A 10,397-nucleotide genomic window follows, 5' to 3' on the forward strand; every position below is an offset into this window, starting at 1 on the left:
CAATCTGTAGCTGCCTCTCTAAGGTAAACTGTCCTGAGCGCAACTGAGGAAGTGAGGTAGCTTGTTGTTATTGTTTTTAAATGGTTCAATCAAAATAAACTGAATAGACTCCCAAAATGAACGAAGTGAAGCCACATAATTACCCTTCAAGTATCTTTTTACCTATCCAACTAGCTACATTTGACCTGCTTTGGAAAAAGCAATGTACCTTAGAACTTAGCCTTAAACTGTAGTTCATTTCCAAAATCAAGACTGCTCCTCAACCCATGCAAGAACTTGCAATAAGAGGCAACAAAACTCGATCCTTTGGGTGAGATACTGAGCCCTGAAATGTTATCCTTCTGAAGTTATCACTCTCCCCCCTGTGTCCTCTTCCCTCCAATAGACAGAATGCCAGGAATACCCATAGGCAGGGGATGGGTGGAGCAGCCACACAATGAGGCCTCTGCACTCCTTATACACCAGGGAGAGGGCATCCCGAAAAGTATTGGGGCAGACTGAGGTGGCAGGCACTGGTTCTGTCCTAATTCAGATCCAATGACTGGCTGTACTACATGTACGGTGCTTGAAGGGACAGTGACTACTATTCTAGTTCAACGATCAGAACAGCAGCAGCAGTGGGGTTTCTTTGTGAAGATAATAAATAGAGCCCTGAAGGAAGGGACAGAAACTAAGCTGGGTCTGGGACAGTGGATTCTTTCTGCTTAACTAATCTGCTAGAACATTGATCTGACCTGGTAAGTGCAATGCTATGATGTTGACGTGATTCAGGATGCACCATTCCCACAGCAGCATTGCTTCCTGACAAAAAGTGTGATCTTGCCGCTCCCCCTCTCCCGCTTTCCCCCCGGTACCCTTGTCTGTTTGTATAGTACATCACTGTGGAATTGTCCATCACCACCTGAACTGAAAGTTTTTATTATTGGGGAAATGACCTTCAGGCTATTTATCTTAGCTCTAAGATTTGGTCATGAATCTTTTGTCAGCCATATCCTGTGTATTTGAAAATGGTTTGTTGAGCACCCCAGCCCATTCTGGAAGCATCGGTTTTCAAATTTGTGGGATTCAGATGTTAAAAAGGGATTCCTTGAAACACATTGTTGGGATTCATCCACCATTGTAGGATTTGTTGCAGGAGACTATTCAAGGTGAAGAGGGCAGTGATAGGGCAAAGGAGAGTTAGTGGGTTACAGATTGTTATGATGAACCATATAAAGACACTCGATTATGGCTCATTATAACAATCTGTAACCCCCCTAACCTTCCTTTATTTTATAAGTGCAGAGATGTTAACTGCCCACTTCATCTTGAATGGTGTCTTGAAACGTGTTAACTTTTAATGCTAAATAATCTATTTGATCTTGTATTTAGCTGCGACATTCTGAGTACCCTTCCCAGACCTGAAGAGCTCTGCGTAAGCTCAAAAGTGTGCATCTTTCACCAACAGAAGTTGGTCCAATAAAAGATATTACATCACCCACCTGGTCTCTCTAATTGCCAGGGACCAACATGGCTACAATAACACTGCAAAGGTCAAGGTCACAAACTGTCTGGCAGAGCCAAAGACTAAACGCTGATTCCCTGAGTATCAGTCTAGTGCCTTAACCAGAAGACCAATGTTCCTCTCTTGCTGTTATCAGTGATTGGACTACAAACCCACATTTGTGAAGGCAACACCCCCAGCAGTGACAATCATATGGACAATATCCAATAAATTAGCAAACTGAGCATGTTAGGCATTAGGGTGCTAAGCACACTAGCAGCTCAACTACCACAGCAATGACTGCAGTATAAAAACCTAGATGGGATAAGACAGCAGTGACCCTTACAATGAGTGCGTCATGTGAGCCCATCCCATCTTTGTGAATCATTTTTCTTTGCTGGAAGTGAAAGTACTGTTATTTAAATGCTTCCATGATCTGATCTTGAGGCTGTCAGGCTAGTTGCTTCTGCAAAGAACAAGTTTTAATGTCATGAAAATTCCACATTGTGTCTGGCAAAGCTGTCCATCACAAGGATACATTGCTGCCAATGACAGCCATGCTTCATAATCCATTTTTTTTAGAGTAAACTCAGTTTAGAGTAAACTGAGTCACTAAACTCAGTAGCAGTTATCCATGCATTTTGATGGCTTCTGTACTAAGCCAGTACTTTGCAAATGCCATGAAACATCAAGCCATTGCAGATTTTTCCAGTAACAAAATAACAAGGGCTCTTATCAGCTCCAGGCTTGTTGCAGCAGAACTGCATCCAATGAAGTGAGCTGAAGCTCACGAAAGCTTATGCTCTAATAAATTTGTTAGTCTCTAAGGTGCCACAAGTACTCCTTTTCTTTTTGCGAATACAGACTAACACGGCTGCTACTCTGAAACCAGAACTGCACTGTGACTCTTGCTTTCATCTCCCCCCTGCTCCACCCCCCGTCCCCCAGGGAATGAAGGTATTTAAAAGTTAGTGTTCTATTTCTGATTGCAGAACTGTCTCATCCCAATTCTACACCAAGTTGAACCTTGCTTACCATTGAAGATGGTTCTTATTAACCTCTAGTAAGTTTCCAAATAAAAGGATCCTTCTAGTCTCTGCTTAAATGAAGCTATATATGTAGTAAGCAAACAATGCTCTAAATTTTGTTGTGTTTTAAGATTTCAGCAGTCTGGTCTCTATGTTAACTGATTACCTCATAACTTAGGCAAGATATGAGCAAAACTAATTAAATTAAAATAGACAAGCTTATTCTGATGTTTGGTTCAGGTATATCAATATCATGCTTTCAAAGGCTCAAGACAAAACTCTTGTCATTCATATCACTCATCTGCAAACAGACACTGGCACGATATTTCCAATAACTTGAAAGTATGGAAACAGTAACTTCCAGCTGAGAAAAGCTTAGCCTAGTGTAATGGCTTGGAGTGGTTCCTACCCTACAAAGAGGCCATTCCTCCTTGTTTCCCCATCAAATGACTGAGAACTGGGATTAGCACCAATAACCACCCCTTCTGGGTGGGGCTGAACAGAGGCAGTCTATGGCCCAGCTCCCTGGCTGGGCATACAGCAAACAGTCTATGGCCCAGTTTCCTGGCTGGGGCAGACAGCGAATAGTCTACGGCCCAGCTCCCTGGCTGGGGCAGACTGAAAGCTGGCAAGCGCAGGCTGACCATTGTAAGATGAGTAGGCTACCACCCCAGCAGTGGGGTTGGCAACAGGGGGTAGGGGAACCCGGACCTACCCTACTCTACCAGGTCCCAGCCCAGGGCCTTAACAGTGGTAGGGAATCCCACCACTGGGTCAGTGGGGATCCTGCCAAAATACGCTGACCATCGTTTCAGCAACACAACTGGACTAATGTCTGGTTTTCCTGGGCTACTTGCTTACCCCTACCTGTTCGTAAGGCTTTGTCTCTCATGGACCCTCAGGCTCCTTGGGGTACTTGGCCACTGGCAGTTCCAGTAGCTCCTCAGGGTACTCAACAGCTGGCAGTTCCAACATTTGTTTGGGGTATATGCCTGTCGGCAGCTCCTCCAGATATTCCTCTAGAGGCAGGGTTTGATACAGCTCGGTCCCTAGTTCAGGAGCTTGCAGCAGCATCCAACATCTTCACTGGCTCTCACTCAACTAAACTGGATGCCCCACCTCTTATACTTCCTGTTCCACCCCTCTACTTCCAGAGTGAGGGCTGGGCCCAACCTGACTCTGCTCACCAGGGGGCAGGGAGTGGTTCTTCCCAGTCAAAGTCAGAGGGAGGTCACTCCATCTTGCTATACATCCATCTCCTAAAGTCCAGCTCCGGTCCCCGGGGCTGGGTGACTCATTTTCCCCAAGGTGTGATAGAAAGTCCACATTCGTGTTGTCCTTTCCTGCCCAGTGATGGACGATGAACACATACAGCTGAAGGATAAGGTATCAGTGCATCAGTCTGGCACTGGTTTCCTTCATCGTGTTCAGCCATTTCATGGGAGTGTGATCAGTCACTAGCTCCTCAGCCTCTTTGGAGGCCCACAGGTTCCCCTTCACCAAAGTCCCGAAGTGAGTCAAGTGCTCCTGGAGTTGGAAAAATACTGCAGGAGTTTCTGGGCTGGCAATGGTGGTGCTCCCTGGTCTTGTGTATCAGGTAGAGCAATCCCTGGGGCTCGTGCCCATAGAGTAGCTTGAATGGGGAGAACTTCATGGAGGACTGAGGCATCCACTGGATGGCCAACAGCAGGGGCAGAATCAGCTGGTCCCACCGGCAAAGCTTTCCCAGGGGGAATTTGCTCAGCATTTCCTTCAACATCTGATTAAAACTCTCAACAGGTCCATCTGTCTGAGGATGTAGACGGACGTGAGTAATTGTTTGACCTCCAGGAGCCCACACACTTGCCAGCGTAGCCAGAAGGTGAAGTTGGCACCCTGGTTGATAAGAATCTCCCGAGATTAGACCACCTGGGCAAATACCTTCAGGAGCTCTTCCTCAATACTTAGGGCCATGATGCTCCATGGTGGAATAGCTTCTGGGAACCAAGAGGCATAGTACAAGATGACCAGGATGTAGAGGAACCCAGCAACACTTTTTGGGAGGGGTCCCACGCGGTCCATGGTGACCCTCTCGAAGGGAACCACAACCACCGGCAAGGAATCTAGGGGAGCCTTCAGTACCCCCACAGGGCCACTAGCTGGCATTCAGGGCATGAGTTACAATAGTTCTTGATGTTCTGATTCACCCCAGGCCAAAAAAATCATGCCAGGACTTGGCATAGGGTCTTCTTGTGTCCCAGGTGGCTCACAGCGGGGACATAATGGGCCAATTTCAAAACGGCATGGCAGTGACATTGGGGCATCACCACCTGGGTACAGGTTTCTTGGGTTTGGGGATCTCGGTTGACATTATAGAGACTGTTAGAAGCTTGAACTGGGGCTAATGGTTTGCTCCCTGGGGATTGGTTACCTCTCCGTTGATCACGACTAGCTGCTCATATGCCCAGCTTAGTGTGATATCTTCCCTCTGATCCTGGCTAAAGTCAATGCCCAGGCTGAGGCCCTTCTTGCCAGTTGGAGGGGGTGGGGGTTGCAGCCTCTCTGCCCAGGTTGTCAGGGTCATGATCCTTCTCTGGCTCACATCCTGCCTTTAGGGTATCTCCCCACAAGGCCATTGGCACAGGGGTGGTCCCCAGGTTCACAGTTCTCAGGACTTTGAGGAAGTCCAGCCAGTCCCTTCCCAAGATCACAGGGTAGGCAAGCCTAGGTGCCAGCCCTACCAACATTGGTCACGTCACCCTGCTCATGGTCAGTGGGACCTGGGCACTGGGTTTCATATCACTGTGGATGCATTGTAGGCAGATCAACCTGAGGCTGGGGTCCACTGGAGGAGCCAGCTGTTGGTGTACGAGCGTCTGCCTGCAGCCCAAGTCAACAAGGCCTGGTAGTCCACCAACAACTACTGGGATTGTAATTTTTGTGGTGGGCTGCTTGCAGGCACAGGACTCCCACGTGCAGACCTGGCCAAAGGTACAGCCTATCAGAGAGCACCCCACTGCAGTGTCTGAGACAGCCACAGGAGAAACAGGGTCCTGATTCTGGACATCTGGGCTATGTCTCCTGGCGTGGAGGGTATGCAGGGGGCTTGGGTTCCAAGGCCTTCCTTCCATGGGGGCCACTCCAGGCTCTCCTCAATGTGCTGAGGTTGCATGGCAGGGCTCAGTACCTCCTCATCTATGCTGGCTCCTTGGTGTGGACCAGGTGGCAGCTTATGGGTCGAAGCTCTTCTCTGGGCTTGTCAGGGTCGACCCTGACATACTGGCTTGGATCTCCAGCCTGACTGGGGCCTTAGTGGCCAGGAAGTCCTCCATGAGGGCAGTGGGGTGGTGTTGGAGCACCCAAGCCCTCCTTTAGGGTGGGAGGATGTGGGTGAATTGTTCCAGGGCAATCTGTTCAGCCACCTCAGTGGCAGAGTGCTGGTCGGGCTGGAGCCACCACATGAATGTGTCCTTCAGCTCTTGGGCAACTATCTGCAGTCAGGCATCTGGAGGGTACACCGTCTCCCAAAACTGCTGTCAGAACATCTCCAGGGTGATGTCTAGCACACTGAGCACTATGGCCTCTACTGTCCCATAATCCTGGGCCTCAATGGCAGGGAGCCTATGGTAGGGGGCCATCCTTATTAAATATGGGGCCATGATGATGGGCTGCTGGTCAGGTGGCCACCAGGAGGCTGAAGTGACCTGCTCGAACGTCATAAGGAAAGTCTTGGGGTCATTTTTGGGTCCCATCTTTGCTAACTCTGTGGGCATGGTAGGCACAGCCAGCATTGCCACACCGGTGGGGCTAGGGATGCTGGGACCAGGCAGCAGGGCAGCCAGTTCTCAGAGCAACTGTTGCTGTTGAACTCCAGGTTGCTGCACAAGTTGCTATTGCAGCTGGGTTGCCTGCTGCTGCGGCTGGCTTTCTGCCCGCCACTTAATCAGTTTCTCGATCTCCAAGGCTAGAGATGGTTGTGGGGGGGGGGGAGGGGAGGGGGAGAATTCTCTGCAGTAGTCTCAGCCCCTTGTCTCAGGGGTGGAGTCTTGTCCGCATTCTCCACCAAGTGTAGAGGCTTGGAGTGAGTCCTTCCTGTCAGTGTCAGACAGAGGCCACTCAACCTTGCTACACCAAGTGGCTGAGACCCAATCAACAGCGGATTAGCACCAATAACACTCTGTAGTCAGCACTCTGGCTGGGGCAGGCAGCAAACACAGTCAGGCCCAACCCTCTGGGTGTGGCTGAGCAATAGCAAGCACTCAAGTTCAAGCTCTCTGGCTGGGGCAGACAGTCTGTGGCCCAGCTCTCTGGCTGGGCAAACAGCAAACAGTCAGGCTCAAGGCCTCTGGCTGGGGCAGACAGCCAACAGTCTATGGCCCAGTTTATAAGAGTTACAATTACACCATAAAAAGGAAGAATGAAAGCAGAAAGCTATTTAGAGTCAGCTTCAGAAGGGACCAGTAAAAGTCAGCCTGAACAAAAACACTCACTATTAGAGATTTCTATGAAACAGCTACTGTATTAGAACACATAAAGAATATTTTACAACAATATAGGAAGATTGTGAAATCTATTAAGCAAATAAAAGGATATTAACAACAATTTCTTGCAGTACAAATATTATAGGAAAGGCATATGGATCCCTTTCAACTACTGTATACATAATTCCCTTCCTTTTCAATTTTATTTTGTTCAAGATTTCCTAGGAATTTATCAATGTTTATTACAAAAATTAAAAAAGGGTAAAGATCAGTGCAAAAAATTAACTTCACAGTTTTCTGGGTAAATATTGTGATTAATACTGGAGGATGGGAGAACAGAAAAAAGTAACAAATACAGAAAGGTAAGAGAATTGAAAGTAAAAGCAGTGCAATGCTGTGGTTTATTTCATTAACTCTCTTTAGCTGCATAATATGTAACAGTACTGGCTGGTATCTGAACCTATTGGAGCCCCAACATACTGTGACAAACACATGTTAATGTGACCTGCTGTAGAATTTTAACTGAACATATATACCTACTGTAATGTGTTGGACTTTCTTAACATAATCAGTATTCTCATGCACTGGAGTGATCCAAAATTTGGATGAAAATAGGTAAAAACTTAATAGCTTTGGTAAAAACCGGGAATTTTTTGGTAAAAACTGGCAAAAACTAAAAAAGGGGCCTTATACATACAAACACACAATTCTATCAAAATGACACATTTTGCACATATAGTTGTAAACATCTAATCATTGAATCCTCTATTCCCCTCATATGAGCATATTGTAGTAAGAACATAAGAACGGCCATGCTGGGTCAGACCAAAGGTCCATCTAGCCCAGTATCGTGTCTTCCAACAGCGGCCAGTGCCAGGTGCCCCAGAGGGAGTGAACGGAACAGATAACCATCAAGTGATCCATCCCCTATCGCCCATTCCCAGCTTCTGGCAAATAGCGGTAGCAGCAAAGGCGGCCAGGAGCCCTGGGCCCTTTTAAATCGCCTGGGTGGGCCACAGGGCTCCTAGGCATAGGCACCATGTGGGTGCTGAGCACCCACCAGTGGGTCCCTCCTCTCCCCCCAGGGCCTCCCGCCAGCGGCAGGCCCCACTGATCAGCTTGTCCCCCCCCACACTGCCTCCCGCCTGTCGCCATCAGCTGTTTGGGGGTGGACCTGGGCGACGCATGGCCCAGGTGCTGGGACTGGAATGGAAGGACCCGCCCCTTCCAGCCACTGAGACGCTGCTCTGCAGCCCTGTGTGACAGCTGCCTGAGAGAGCTTGGCTGGGGAGGTGACTTCCGCTCCCTGCCCAGGCTTGGGTGCCTGGGTCCCTGGCAGCCAAGCCAGGTGGGAAGAAGAAGCTGCCTCCTCCTCAGCCTCCTCCTCTCAGAGTCTGGGGTTAAAAGTGGCTCCCTCCTGCTCCCTGCCTGGGCTCCTGCCTGGCAGGGAGAGCAGCAAAATGTGCCAGGGGTTGGGGAGGCAGGCGCAGGGACACATGACGAGGGACACATGACTTGTCCTTTAGGTCGTGCCCCCCCCCACTATCGGGAGGCACCAGTTATATATGGGCACCCTCAGGGGAAAGGGTGGAACAGAGGTGGGAAGAGATGGGGCCGGGGTGGGGCACTGGGGAAAGGGGCCTAGGATGGAGCAGGGGGTCGAGCACTCTCTGGGAAATCTGGAAGTCAGCACCTATGGTCTTAGGCGCGCACGGAGCAGTACTGTCGGTGGCAAAGGCAGCCAGGCGGGCATGTGGAAGCCCTGGCCGTGCTGGAAGAGTGTGCCCAGCAGCACAGCCGGCAACTCGCTGGGCACCAGTGGGGGGTCCATTTACTGTTCTGCCCTGCTGTTGGCGGGCCTGCTCCCTCTAAACTCCCTCACAAAACTCCCGTTAGCTACTCCTGTTCACTAGATTAATACTGTAGGTATTAATGTATAGTAGCTAAGACCAGAGAGCAGGGATAGTATAACAGCCCTAACTTCTGCTTACTGTACTAATAATTTCAGTATTACCAAGTCTAAGAGTTCAAAAACCATGAATCAGAACCTAAAAAAAATCAAGAGGCTGGCCTAAAAATCATGATTTAAACAAAAAAATATTGCTTGATCTGTCTTCTGGTTTTAGTACTCCCTGATCACCCCCAGTTCCCTGTGTGTGTGAAGGACAGGTTCACAATACAACTTTAAACACATACAAAATGTGCACACACACAGAAATGCAGGTCCCGATTTCACTCTCCCTCACTATCATCCTACCCAGTGCCATTCCCTTGGGAAGGTTCCCCCCCCCCCAGCCTCCCACCTCAGCCCCTGCCAATCTGATCCTGTAGCCTGTCACAGTCCCACTTACCTCAGTAATTCCATGGCACCTCAGCCCTCTCCCTCCAATAGCTACCTCTGCCTCCAGCCACCTGGGCTCCAAGCTCCATTAATTTCCCCTTCCTGCACTGTGCTGGGGATGACCCCTCCGCTGCTGAGATAAAAGTGGAAGGCAGCTGACGCTTGCTCTGTGCCAGCTCCAGAGCTCTTCCCTGCTCAGAGAATATATGGGCCCCCTAGCATTGCAGGCAGCTGCTACAACTACCTGTGGCACAAACAGCATAGGGGCCTCTAGAGGGAAAACTACAGGCGGCTGTTCTGGGCAGGAAATGGTTTTCCCATCCCACAAACATTTTTGAGATTTTGATTTTTCCTGTTCTACATAAAACTGAAACTTTTTATAGTTTTATGATGAAAAACCACAGACAGAGAGAGACCCATCCCAGAATAACCAACAGGTCAGTGACTAGGGTACTCACCTGGGATGTAGGAGATTCAGCTTCAAATACCTGCTCCAATAAATATGTAATTAAAAAGGACCATTCGGGTTTTTTTCAGTAATTCATCAGTGTATTTAGTCTTTGCTATGGTATCATCAGGGTGATCACAGATATTGGATACAACTGAAATAACGAAAACATAGAAGATAATAGAGCTTTTCAAAAAGCAATGCTCTTTTGCATAACTTAAGTAGGCAACCTCAGAGGATTACTATGATCATACATAGGTCAATCCCAAACAGCTTCTCTTCTTCTGTGTAGTGTCTGTACCCTTGTTTCCCAAACCCCCGACTCACACACTCCAAAAGGAGGTCCATACAGATGACAAGCTCTGTAAAAGTTAATTTTTTTTATGATATCTGCTCAGTCATCTACAACTGATTCCTTTGCGTCTTCTCAGATGTGCCCCAGGATCCTATACTGCAGTTGCCAGTAAATTATCTTTTGAAACACCAGCGCAGATGGCACAAAAATATAGGGCACATTTTGGCAACTGAGGACACCTGCGTCTTGTGGCTGTGCAGAAATGGGGACTTCTGGAGAAGGAAATTATACAGACTGGCAGTTTTGTGGGATGAATACAGCAAACAAACAAACAAACAGTGT

At 48.5% G+C, this 10,397-nt stretch overlaps 1 long non-coding RNA gene across 1 annotated transcript in view; it reads right to left on the reverse strand.

Annotated features, from left to right (window-relative positions):
* The window catches only part of LOC119856001, a 24,227-nt gene extending 14,494 nt beyond the window's left edge, over positions 1-9,733 (reverse strand). The window contains exon 1 of the long non-coding RNA XR_005293108.2: positions 9,323-9,733. This is a non-coding gene — a long non-coding RNA (uncharacterized LOC119856001). The remainder of the gene's footprint in view (positions 1-9,322) is intronic.
* Between the last annotated feature and the right edge of the window lie 664 nt (positions 9,734-10,397).

This window comes from Dermochelys coriacea, chromosome 5, assembly GCF_009764565.3.
Source record: "Dermochelys coriacea isolate rDerCor1 chromosome 5, rDerCor1.pri.v4, whole genome shotgun sequence".
In the NCBI taxonomy this organism is placed as follows: domain Eukaryota; kingdom Metazoa; phylum Chordata; order Testudines; family Dermochelyidae; genus Dermochelys; species Dermochelys coriacea.